Source organism: Cupressus sempervirens, chromosome 2 (assembly GCF_028749045.1).
Source record: "Cupressus sempervirens isolate cs-2001-9-10 chromosome 2, ASM2874904v1, whole genome shotgun sequence".
Classification (NCBI taxonomy): domain Eukaryota; kingdom Viridiplantae; phylum Streptophyta; class Pinopsida; order Cupressales; family Cupressaceae; genus Cupressus; species Cupressus sempervirens.
This window is the reverse complement of record NC_143119.1, coordinates 244,370,775-244,385,754: the sequence shown is the minus strand read 5'-3', so window position 1 is coordinate 244,385,754 and position 14,980 is coordinate 244,370,775.

Here is a 14,980-nt window from a genome sequence, read left to right as displayed (position 1 = left end):
ATGCATAGTTCCTTTCCCTTTGAAAGGAAAGCTTAATTTCTCTCCCTACCATATGTTATAAGAATTATGATGGTCTCTTATCTACCAATATTTTATAGAGAAACCAAAAAATATGTTATACATTTTCTTATTTTTTTTCTACACCAAACTTCTATAGATTGTGTTTATAAATATGGATCATGTGTAGAAATTGACTTCTTACAAAATAACCCCATAAAAAAAATTTATCAAAAAAATATAATCGAGTTTTAATATGAGTGTTATCTATATTATTTTATGAAAAAAGTGTTGTTTTTTAAACACATTATCCTAAGGATGAGATTGGCATTATAATTAAATTTACTAACTTGAAAGTAATTTTTTTTCTTTTATTTGATGAGTTTAGTTATTTTTATTATTAAATATATGCTCCTTTCATTAGTTCTTTTCAACAGTGTATGCATTTTTAGCATCAAAATTTTGACTTATGTGATCTATCATCAAGATAGTTGAATAGTCATGGTGGTGAAAGATGGATAATTACATATTTATGAAAGCTTTAAAGAAGTAAAAGAGAAACTTTAACATAAAGGTCAAACAAAAGTTACAAATAAAATTGATGCAGCAGCATCTAGAGGTATAAGGGCAATCCTGTGTCACCCAAAAAAATGTACTTAGACTTAGTTTCTATTTCATGTGTTTTCATTTTTGGATACCCATTTGGGTCAAATAAAGGTTCCAACTCTCACAATTCCACTATCAGTGTTCTAGGATAGAGTATTTGAACACCTTGGGATACATGTAAATGTCAAAAAAATAGGAGTATATAATTGGGCCATTATTTTGGTAAAATAGAAGGTGTAAATTGGCTAGATGAATGTAATTGAAATTTAGAGCATTCCAGAAAAAGAATCAGGTGAAAAGGCCCCATGGTTTGAAAGTTATTGGAGTTTTTTGAGTTTTGGAGACCTCTTAAGAATGCTTAAAAGTCAGGTTAGGGGAATTAAATGACCTCAAAAAGGGCCAAAAAATAGGGGACTAGCAGAGCTGATCCATAGGGCTATAGAGCACTTCGAGAGCTTTTCAGAAATGTAAACAGTTTGTCAATCGAAGCTACGGTTCAAAAGTTATACCTCCCAAAATTTCGGTTACCATTTCTGGATTCTTCTAATTTTTTGTCAACTTCTAATGCAACTTCTAGAGCCTTCTATTTGGTCGGTGGATGCCTAGTAGCACTTTCTAGAATGTATTCCTAGTCCTTAACCCTTTGGGGTCTATTTAAGGAGATTTCTCGCATTGTAAAAGGTAGTTCAGAGTGGAGTTTGAGAGGAGGTACTGAAAAGATAAATTATCTCTAGATTTATGCTATTGTAAGCCCATAGGGCATGTTATGTAGTCTATTTCCTCTGTACTAGATGTATTAGCTTATTTACAAAGTTAATAAAAATTCCCTTTCTTGTTTTGTCCATTCTGTGCTTGGGTTGTGTCCCCATCAAAAATGAAAGAAAAAATAAAGAAGAAAATAAAATTAAAATAAAGACTTGATGGATAGAAAAATATAATCTCAATATGTTCAAGACAAATAATATGGGAGTCATCAAATTTGTACCTTCCTCAAAACCTTCACATTCATGGGTTGGATCCAAGGCCTTTCATAAATCTGGTTCATCTATTTTTTTCAAAACTTTTAGTTTCCACAATCCAAACCAACATTCCCAAGAAATACTTAACACTCTTAGATTGAGTCCAAATGGAATAGTGTGAATTGGGTGAACCCCAATTTTATTCTATTAGGATTGTAATCTTCCTCACAAACCATCTTTGTTCAAAATCCTAAGGGTGTCTTAACACTAAAAAGGTTGATGTTCATTAGGTGAAATATCTCACGAATAATTCAGGGGAAAAAAATGTAAAAGTAAAATATGTGGCAATATCTGCCTTCAGAATTGAGAATAATGAACTAGTTTGGACTACAATAAAAAAAAGTGTCAATACTTTTGCTTCTCATCCTTGACCTAAGTTATATTTTAATATATTTGTGGACATGCAAGATAATACCTAAATTAAAAATACAAAATTCAGTAATGTATTTATAACATTTAGTACAATAAAAATATAAAAAATATCTTTAAAAGAGAATTTTAAATTAATTTGTATAATGTCAAAACAAGAAAATAAAAACCTAAAGAAAAAATGAAAAAATGAAAATCTTTCAACTGGGAGTTAGTGATTTTGTGACCATATCAAACTTTCTAGTTCAATAGTTTGCCTCCAAAAGCATCCATCACCACATATTATTCAGTAAAAAATACCATTTCCATACAACCATGGAAGCCTTCATGGCCATAGCCACAACCGAGAAAACTATGTGAACAAGCATGAATCCGCACCTCCCATGCCATGCTTTCAACCTTCACAAATGCTCCTTTGGCTAACCTATCAAGCCTTGTCCTACTTGACTCTTTCCTTTTGTCTTCTCCTTGGAACTCTATAACAACTACCCTTGTGGCTGCTTATATAGTAGCAAGTCCCACAAAGCCACTAAGTGTTATTACATAAACCATGTGCTAAAACAATGTGCTACCTAACCCACTGACTCCACATTTAATATTGGGCATTTAATTCTTTTTCCCAATATTAAATAATTACATGAAATATTATCACAATGTTACAATACAACTCATCAAGAATATTCCATGGGAATCTTTACATGTTGCACGTCCATCTAGGTGGAACATTACATGATAAAATAAAATAATAAAATATAACAATATTATGCAATGTGTGAAACGCCCATTATCTCAACAATCTCCCACTTGTTGTATACATTACATAGGGTCAATCCATAGCCACATAAATGAACAAGGGAACAATCCCTCCTAGCACATCCACCATCATGGATCAAAATACACCAAGTGCTCCATCCTAGTACCTACAACAAAATCAAAGTATCTAGCATCTCAAACATGAATGATCTCACCTCCTATTATGCCACTACCACTGGACATACATAGAAGCCATCCAAAGAGAAAGCCACCCAACCTGTCACATCAAAGGATCATGAAATCTTGTACCAACTAAAATTCCAAGCACAAATGACTTGATCCAAAGGTAATCACATTTATCTATAGTTTTCAAAATATTCATAGCTTAAATAGCACCCACAGCAAGTGCCAAACCCATCCAACTATCCATACCTCAAAAGTATAACAAGTGAATCTCATATCATCAACATATCCAATCTATAACTTGCAGTCACAAGCCTCAAGAGCAATACCTACCACATATATACCAAGAAGCTCCCACTATAAAAGATAATGTCAAATCTATAACCAATCCACTCACAACATTTCAAAGAAGTGAATCCATGTAGTATCAAGGATATCCACAATACATAAACTAATATTCTGCAAGAACAACTCTCATAACAAGTTTCCAATGCTCTCCTAGGTTCTTCACAACCAACAAAGGAAAGAGATAAAGTAATAACCATGTCATCTCTCACATGACATACATGAGCACAAACTAGTGATCACAATCTCTAACCAATCTCAAATCCAATGTAAGAAAAATTGAACATCCAGAAAGATAACCAAGATTGGAGAAACCATGCAAAGCATAACCTATATCATGTCCTTCTACACACAACTCTAGATATAAACTATTCAAGTATGATTTCCTCCATAAAACCCCAACAAGAAGCCAAAACAACACCCAAACCATATCTTATAACTAATCATGGATGCAAGCCTCTCACAAGAAGACCAAACTCAATAAACCATTCCTAAACCAAGGAATATGCCCAATATAAAACCATCTCCCGAACTCAACTAGCATAACAACATATGCACATGGAGATAACCAACGTTAAACCATCTCTCAAATGAACCCTCCAAAACTAACTCATGTACCATAGCTCAAGATCCATATCCATGAAAGACAAGCATAAATATAATGCAACTGAGAGAAACAATGGGCTATACCTGTCAAGTAGAAAATTTCTGAGTAGACCAAGAGTGGGGAATGAGAATGGTCATCAAGATACCCAAGTCTCCAACCAAGACTCATCTAAGAAAAATCTCCTATCAAGTCCATATTAGGTGACTGCCCCTCGGACTTTCTATTGAAATGATCAACAATCCCAATAAATACTTCTCTAATCCAAGAGAAATCAGCATCACCACCATCTCTAAGTATCCATGAGCACCTATAAGAAATCAATCCATGCCAACTCCAAATGCAACATAGCAATATCATGAAGTGTCCAGCTTATGATTAGTGTACTCAATACCAAGAAACTAAACCAAGATCAATGTCATAGTTCCAGCCATGGCCTTAGGAACATAAACATGACAACATGATCTATCCATCTCAACCAAAGAGATAACATGCTCTATTTGAACATACTATAACACGTCACAACTCTAAACGTTTATCAAGAGTATACCATGACATAATAATGAAACCATCTTCATACCAAGGGTAACATGCCAAATAAAAGCACAAACTAAACCTTTGCCAAGAACCCTTTAAGTCCTCAAGATGCAACCATCTCCACATACCATGAAAAAATCCATCTCCACAAATCATGAAAATAACCAAGAACTCCATGAGTCCTCAAGATCTAACCATCTTCACACACCATGAAGATAACAAGTGCACCATGCAAATGTCAAAGATGCTTCTGCAGCAACATGATCTAAGACAAACCTCCAACATCTGCAAACACTGAATAAATATATCAATGCTAAAAAAACTCCCACTCAACCATGGTACCAAGTCACCTATGGCATCATAAAATCCATCTCCTACATGAAGATCCAAACCAAACTAGGAAGTAATCCTACACTGTCACCTCATCACTATCACAAGCTCCCATTAAACCATGTATCCAAGCTATCCATGACATAATGATGAAAAAATCCATCCTCTAACCATGAGAATCAACCAAGGCATCAAACCATCAAAGAACTCAAAGTGCACATCATGAGCTCCTCAAAAGAATCCAAATAACCATGATCCTCAAACCAAGAAGATATACCACCATAACCAAATCAGAAATTCAAACTAATGAACATCAAAGATGTACCTGTATATCCAATCATGTCATGCCAAAATCTATTATGCCATGATCACATCCATGAATTGAGCATCTGGCTCTCAATATGTCCAACCTATTAGCATATAGTCAAGCACAATCCTCCAACATGACTGTACTTGGTAACAACATCTTATCCCTTCTTCATAAAAAAAATTAGCAAATCATGTGACTTAGGGCATAGACAACCCAAATCCAAGCCACCAATCTGAATATGCATCAATAATGAAAGATCAATGGGAAAAGACAACCCATAACCAAGCCATAAATGCAACTTGTAAGTATAGACCGCTTACAACACTACACAACTTGTAGATCCAACAAGTCATCATACATATCCAAACCAAACACTAATAACCATATCATCATGAGACCAATCTGAAATATGAATTTAGTATACAATGACATCAAATCTTAAATCTCCAATGCCATAAACTCACAATGTTACCATACTAAAAAATATACCATAAACTATTTAGATAAATATATCAACAAATAAATAGTGCCAAACTTGCACCAAATTTGAACCAATGTGTAGAGCTCTCCAAGAGCTTTTTGTTGACTACTCGAAGTCCAAAATCTGACTCTGTATGCTCAAGTTATGCCCTAAATCATGCTCAAAATAAACAACATCTACCTTTAGGGCTCTTAAAACCTAACAAAATGTCAAAATCATAGAACCAAACCTACACCATGTTGTAGTGCTCTGAATTAGCTTTCCAACGCCTATAAGAACTCTAAAATTTGATATCCTAAGAGAAAGTTATGGCCATTTTACTAAGACAATATTTTTACCATTTTCACTGTGATTTATTTATTTTTTTTTTTCAAATTTTTTTTGTGACAAAAATTCTGATAGGATTAAATTTGACAGCCATCATGGGCTGAAACCAAAAAACTCTTTCATTTCCTCTGAACATGGCTAAACTAGGGCATATTATATATCATAATTTATGGAAATGTCAACTTGAATCCAATGGTGAGGTTTGTTTTTACCCAGGAGGTCATTTCTGCAAGCTACCCCCCAAAACCCTCATTTTAAATGAAACACCTGAAAAATCCTTTTGTACAAAAATTTTTACATGCCCAAATATATTAACATCCCATCATAACAGCAAATCCAAAACCCTCAGATCTGCAATAAATCATTCATATATCTTGCCCTTTTCTTTTATCCTCTCATGAATTCCCATGGATTCAATCTAGGGTTACAAACAATAAAACCATAGCTCTGATACCACTTGTAAAGGAAACTTGGCAATAAAGAATATAGCTATTTCCATATTACCCATAATAGATCTGAAATAAACACATAATTAAAATCCACATGCAAGAGGATAGACAACATACCCACAAAAATGTGACACAAGATATACCCTGGGAAACCCTCATTGAGGGAAAAAACCCAACCTCCAAAAGCATCCATCACTACCTATTATTCAGCAAAAAATACCATTTCCATACAACCATGGAAGCCTTCATGGCCATAGCCACAACCGAGAAAACTATGTGAACAAGGATGAATCCACACATCCTATGTCATGCTTTCAACCTTCACAAATGCTCCCTTGGCTAACTTGTCAAGCCTTGTCCTACTTGACTCTTGCCTTTTGTCTTCTCCTTGTCACTCTACAACAATTACCCTTGTGGCTGCTTATTTAGTAGCAAGTCCCACAAAACCACTAAGTGGTATTACATAAACCATGTGCTACCTAGCCCACTGACCCCACATTTAATATTGGGCATTTAATTCTTTTCCCCAATATTAAATTTTTACATGAAATATTATCACAATGTTACAATACAACTCATCAAGAATATTCCATGGAAATCTTTACATGTTGCACGTCCATCTAGGTGGAACATTACATAATAAAATAAAATAATAAAATATACTAATATTATGCAATGTGTGCAACACCTATTATCTCAACAACTAGAAGGTTGTTAATTAAATAAACTAGTACTTGCACCTAATGAGGTGCAATTGTAATGCCAATATATCTATGTCCTACTTAAAATTTTTAAAAGGAAATGAATAAAATATTATTTACACTCTTGCACCTATCAAAGTTTGATGTCAACTTTCTTTGTTAAGTAATCCTTTTTAATCTTCCCTTATTTTATTTGGGATAAGAGAATAGATTCTAGGAAATGCTAATTTATCTAAATTATATAATGTAAAAAAATAGTATTATTTATTTATTTATATTGCATGTATCATTAACTTGGAATTTGAAATTAGTTTAGATTTTTTATTTTGACAAATGTTAGAATATGTTAGTGTTAGACATAAAATATATTTAAATTGGAAATGTATTAAATCTTAGAATTAAGGTGAATAAATATAATTGAATTCAAAAAAGATAATTTAATTTGTTATGAAAATGAACTTGAATAATAATTTATTATTTTTAGAACTTATTTATTTTATCCAATGATTTTTGAAATATGTAAAAATTAATAAAATAATTAGTAATAGCTAAAATAAGGAAATCCCATATCTAACATTTAGTTTTATTTACTTATTTTAATATATATTTAAAGAAATCCATTAAATAATTTGTAACAGTGAATAATTATTGTAACTAATTATTGACCATAAATTTTGTAAAATAAAATGTAAAAGTACAAAGTTGTTTTATCATTTAGGCTAACTTATCAGAACAACTGAATTTGAGTATTTATATCTAAAAATTATTATTTTCTGACATATGATCTAGATAAATTTATTCTAGCTAGTCATATATTTTCTCATAGTTTTTCAATTAGAAATGTCTATTAAATGCATGTTTTATACTAGTTTATGTCCAATTACTATAAAAAAAAAAAAATTTAGAAAACTAACATTTCAATAGCTCTTACTCTTTTTTATGATATTTTGTTGATACCATATAAACACATTTAATAGAGCTCAAAGTTAATAATACTCTCATATAGAGTTTATAATGTTGTACTTAAATATAGTATAATGTAATTTAAAAAAACTACAAATACATATTTTAACATTAAAGAAGACATTGATATTGAGCAAGAAAGAAATAGTAAATCTTACCCAAAAAAATTAAAAGTTATATGATATTCTCAAGGAGAGATTTGTCTTCCGAAATGTATAATTTTTCTTTTGGTTAGAATATATGTGTTTTGAAAAATATGGTGATAGATGAAAACTATGAATTTCAGGTGAGTCAAAATTTGAATTGTTATAAAAGGGAAAATGTAATTCAAAGACAATTTTTTCTTTTTGATTTATCTTGATATATATGCCATCTATAACATAATCTTAGATCGAACAAAAAAGATTTATTTCCATATAGTTTTGTGGTGGGAACTAAACCCCTCATTTTAAACATTTTTCAGCAACTTAAATGTCATGCTTAAAAAAGAAGAAAATATAACAATTCTTATTCCAAATAATCATTAAATTTTTTATTCCTAATCTTCCTCCATTTCCACACATTTCATTTGTTTACTTCATTTTCAAATTCTAAATTATAATACCAATTTTATTAATCGTAATCTTATGAGAGATGTGTTAGTATGAACCACAACTCATGGAACATGTGTCAATGAGCTTCACTTTAGAAACTACATAGTTCAATGGTTTATAAGGCAAAAAACTTGTTGAAGGTTTCTAAAATGGGGTTGCAAGAAGAGTGAATCTATCATGGAGGAATCTTCATAGTTAAATATGCTCAAGCTAGAGTGATACTAGGATAGATACCTTGTTGGAAATTTAGTATAGACTAGGTGATTGAGAGGGTAGGGGTGAATCAAGAACCAATAAATTTTTTACTTGAATTCAAAAATAAAAACTCTTTAAGCTAATATGATCTAATTGCATGCATGAAAGATAGAAAGAAATAAAAAATTCATAACACTTGACATAATATTTGGTAACCGAGAAACCTTCCAAATAGAAAGTAAAACTAGAGTGGAGATGATACCCAAAAGCTTTAGTATTGTAGTATAAAGTTAGCCTATTAAAATCTTATAATTGATCATTTCTAGTGATCTCACCTATTAAGAGCATTAAGGACTTTTAGATACACCTTGTAAAAGGATTTATACAATACAATGAAGTATGCACTCAGTTAAGAGATTTTTCCTAAGACTATTAAGTCCACCTTGTTAGAGGATTTGACTAATGCACCTATTAGGATGAACCAGTAGCTAATCTCTAATCTAAAACTCAATTTTTTTATTGAGATTCCTTTGATGTACACTGATCACCTTGTTGTGATAGATGAGACTCTGATTTTCCTTATGCTTAATGTAGCCTTCATCTAATTTGCATTCATTATGCTTCTTACTTGTTATGCATTCTCATTTGGATCACACAAGATATATCACATATATACCAATCTAAATAATATTATTCTAGAGTTGGATATAATATTGTATTTAAAAATCTTCACCAAGTTAGCTCATTGCTAAAACTTGAGTTCTGAAGACCACTCACATGATATTCTGACACTCAACAATCAACTCAAAAAGATCTACCACTCGATAGAAATTGGTGCATGATCCACACTGATCACTTGGGAGTAGGCATGAACTTGGTTAGCATTGATGACTCAAAAAACACTGGATAAATCAATTGACACTAAAGGACTTGATTTATGTTGCAACTCGATCAACACTACCTTCCTTCTACTTGGTTAACATGGCTAACTCATTAGACACTATTACCTCGATTAATACTACTTCTTTTTTAGTTTACACTGTAAATCTTGATAGACTCTATAAAACTCAGTAGATTCTGTGAAGCTTGGCTTACACTACTTTTTTCTTATGAACCTCAATAGACTCTGTGAAGCTTGGCTTACACTACTTTATGCTTGTCAAGCTTGTTAGACTCTGTGAAGCTTGACTTATACCATATCCTACTTGTGAATCTTGGTAGATATGTAACCAACCAAATGATTAAGTGTTTAGGCACTAATTGAAATATAATTTTTCCATAATGTCAACTATCTCCCCCTACACTTATCATACAAAAATTCTAAATTCCTCAAAAATATAATTCAACACTCCTCCTATCAATGTGCTTTGGTCTATAACTCAATATTGACTATTGTGTTGATACTTGGTTAACACTTACTCTACTTTTTCTTTTTCAAAATTAATTTTGTAGCTTTTTTGTACATATATTTCCCCCTTTATGGATGTATTCTTCCTTTCTATTCTCCCTTTGTATATTTATAAATATACATATCTTCCTTTTTGTATGATATAACTATTTCTCCCTTTTTTGACACAAATGCCAAAAATGCATATTTACAAGTTAACACCAAAATGTGAAAGGAAATCACTATGTACCTTCAAAATTATGGGCATTGTTTTGTCCCAATTATTTTGCAAAATTTTGGAAGTATGCAAAGCTATATGTACTTCAGCTAATATATGATCAATAATTAAAAAGTTATTATCATGCATTAATGTTTTTTCATGTACAATATGTTTCTACATTACATCTATGTTGGAAATTATGAAACTTTGAATATCTACCGGTGTAACCTAGGATCTAGCTTCTTCTCTCAATAATTCTACCTACAAGTCTATCAGATACTTGATCTTGATGAAATGTGTAGAGCTAGTGTTGGGATCAAGTGACAATTGATGTGCACTTGCCTTTAGATCAATATCATTATGTGACAATTTGACCTTTATTTCCTTTGTGAAACATACAATATCACATGACTTTGCAAATAACAAAACAATATTATTTACATAACTTTCAATAGTGACAAGAATAGTGGATAATTCCGCTTGATCAATGACAATCTTCTATGCCACATTCTCCATAACTTTTTTATCAAACTTCCATTCTACCCTTTGCAATAGTTTTTCTTGTCCATTCAAATTTTAATTAAACTTGTTAACTATGTCAACAAATTTATCCAAAATAGGTTTCTTTTCATCAATTTTAATACTAAGTGCATCAACAAATATACATTTTATGTCTTCAAGCAGTTGATTCCTCTTTTTCCTTTCTACTTTTAGCTTCTATTGTTTTTCCCTTTTCTTCCAAATCTCTCCAAGGGTATCCATCTTATTAGGAGTGAGATTTGAAAGATCCCAATTTGGAATAACTATATCCTCATCTAGGTCAATTTCATCAATGGAGGCTTCTACCTCTTTACCCTTTCCCTTCGGAATAGAGGAAGGATTAATTTTTTTTCCTTTGCTCAAATAATTAGTGCTCAATTGAGACTTAATCTCAACTATCATTTCACTTACTATTGAAACACTACTATTAGAAACAACATTACTTTTTGAAGAAATAGCAGCAATAGAAAGAGTATTTAAAATACATTGTTGTGACTTGATCTAACCTATTTCTATAAAGTGTGGAGTCTACTTCTTGATAGATGAAGTGCTAGTAACAACACTCATCATTGCACTTCATAAAACAACTCCAATAGTGAATTGAGTGTTCGGTGGAATGATACTTACATCAATTGTCTATGACTTGGTTGTAGCCTTCTCTGAGCTAGATGGAACTAAGGCTTTGCTCGAAGCATTATAGAGGAAGGCCATTACATGTTCTGCGATCTTCTTAGGATCTAAATCTTGGATATTTTGAATCTCAGGGAGATCCTCACTTACTATTTGATCATCCTCATCATCTTATCATTTTTCTCATCATCAATTTGTACAACCTCCTGAGTAGGCTTCACAACATGCAATCCATAGATATTCTTCCATCCAGTTGTATTAGATTTTACAATAGATTCAATATCTTTTGACAAAATTAGGAATGTATTGAACTTAGGAGTTAGCTTTTATTAATGCTTGGTCAATTCTTCCTTCACTTTCTTTTCTAAAAGATCTGGCATAACCTTTCTCAAGCTTTGTTCCCTAATATCCTTGACAATTACTACAACATTGTCCCATTGAGGTACCACTACCTTAAGAGTATAATATCTAGAACTTGACTCTTCAATTCACTTGGAGAGTACTTCAATTTAGCCATTTTTGCCACTAAGGCTTCTTCAATATTTTTTTTCTCCTCCTTACTCCTAGCCTCATACTTAAGGGATTTGAAGTATGAAATACCCCCTCATTCTATGAGTCTTCTTAAACTTTTTTCAAAGGTAGGAGTAGAGTTTTGAAAAGTTACCTATTGCTCTTCTTCTTCATCATCTTCCTCTTGAAGTCTAAGTTTCTTCCCTAACTTGGTAGGCCTTCTGGTGAAAAATGCAAGAGAGAAAATTGTAGGTTTCTTTATTATTACTTTCCCCTTTTTCTTATTAGGCTCTTCTTCTTCATCATGATCCTCTTCTCCTCCTTCATCTTCATGATCATCACCCTTACCTTCTATGAGTAGAAGAGGGGAATCAGATTTCTTTCTTTCCTTTTGGATCTTCTCAACTTTCTTTCTTCGTCTCTTCAAGATTTGAGGTATGTTGATTTCCAAAGAAACATTGGTATTTGCTTGTTCATACATGCCAAAATATGGTGCCTTTGGATCCATAGGCTCATTGACAAGAGCCTCAATGATATCTCTTATTCCATGAATTTTTACCTCATAACCAAGAGGATTAACCCATGCCACTCTTGGCCTAACTCCCTAAATATGCACCTTGTCACAATCCACAAGGAAGCATATATCTTGTTCATAGTAATCAACTAGTTGTTTGGGTATTCTGAATTTTTTCTGCATTCTTTCTTTAAAGGTTTCAAAATATGCATCCATGATTCCCTCAAAATTATCTCCCATATCAGCTATGAATTCATTGATCTGATATATAATAGATAAATCCTTCATTCATACTACTGTGGCCTTGGAAGGAAAGATTTTTTAAACATAAAAAAATAAGAATGTCAAGAGTGGACCAAACTTACATGGATTTGTCTTGGACACTCAGATTCTCTCCATATTCTTTCTTAATTGATTCAGTTACAACTTAGCAAGGTCAAATGATAGATTTTTTTTTACCACTTTTAATGTTAGACCAATAGCTTCACACATAACACTATTAAGTCAGTTGGAGCTATAAATTTTGTGAGTGATTACATCAATTCTAAACTTAATTTCCATATTTATGATGCCATTCAATTTCATTCCTCTACCATCCCACTTGGTAAGAGTCTTCTTTACTAGTTCAACCCGACCTAGGGTTTTTGTTATCTTTGTTATGCTGGTCATGGGCAACCCACTAATCCTATGAATCATCTTCTTCATTATCTAGATGGGTTAGTCGAATGAGAATTACATGTTGGGGAGAAAACTTAGAATAAACCTAATCTATTTTATCAAGAAATCCCTTGGAATATGTAGAATGTGGGTTAAACCCTTTCTTTCTAGATGCTTATGCTTGGTTTGAAGTTTCCATCCACACATAATGCCTCGTATGCTTGATTCATCTCTAAAGTACCCAATTCTTGAATCAAATAGTTGTAATATTTCCTAATATCATGGATTAAAAGTACCTTCAAAGAAATTTGTGAATATTCTCTAACTAGGTCTAGTTCTTCTACAATTGCTAGCAATGTTCAAACACATGTCCTGCTAAAATTGAGAACCTACATTCTACTCATACCACTCAAGAAGTTTGTAGGAATGATCCAAATATTGTTATTCTTAGACAGTGAGAGTGTATGGAGACAAATTGGAAGGCTATGTGAGATGGCATTTTCATCTATCTCTTTTTTAGGTACTAAAACTTGACACCAAGGAGTTCCATTGCTTGCACTTGTATGACCTTCCTCAAGAGAAAAAATACATTTTTTTGATATGTGAATGGCCAAATCTAGGAGTAAGTCATGAGCTCTATAATTTTTGGGTAGCATGTAATTAGACACATCTTCCCATAGTTGAAGTAGAAATAGAATGGCAAGCTTATGTAAGCAATCCCATGCCACATCATATTGGTCCTCTCCTATAGGGATAAGACCTTCTCCCATCCAAAGATTTATGAGATACTCTAAATCTATTTTCTCATCCTCAGGAAAGATGGAAAGTTATGAAAAATAAGCTTTTAGGCATGCAAGCAGAGAGTCATAGGTTAATTAAAGAGTGTTGGTGATTAGATTATCCTTGCCAGTACAAATAATTACCTATTCCAGACAATGGAGCTTCAATTCCCATTTGTCTAGATTTGTGGAGTTGGGCAGAGATGTTATTATTTTGATTGTCAATGGAAAATTCCCACATTGCTTTACAATCTTACGACCCATTTCTTTTAGCAACTACTACTGTGGCTCTATATCTTCTCCAAATGCATAAACGCAAAAAAACCTCCAACTATCTTCATCTCACATGCATTGAATCTCATATTCATGAGCATTCAAATTTCTACAAACCACCTTGCTTCATGTCGTAACCACAATTTTACATTGCCTATTGTTCCTAGCTGGAACTCTAAGTCTAGTAAACAAGTCTTTTTCTCTTCACGCCCTCCATGCATCATTTATTTTTTTTGACCACTTTGAATGCTAGGTCAATAGCTTCACATGGAACACTATTAAGTTGTCTATAACTATAAATTTTGTGAGGATTTACATGAATCTCAAACTTAATTTCCATATCTATGACACCATTTAGTTTTATTCCTCTATCATCCCACTCGGCAAGAGTGTTCTTCACTAGTTCAAACCAACCTAGGGATTTTTGGTCTTTTTTTGCTAGTCATGGACAACTTGGTAACCCTATGAATCTTTTTCATTATCTAGATGTGTTGGTCGAGTGAAAATTGCATGTCATGGATATGGCTCAAAATAAACCTAATCCATTTTTATCTAGAAATCTGTTGGCATATGTAGAATGTGGGTTAAACCCTTTGTTTCCAAATGCTTATGCTCAGGTTTCAAGTGTCAATCCACACATAATGCCTCATATGCTTGATTCATCTTTGAAATACCCAGTTCTTGAATCAAATGCATGGGTTGATAAGA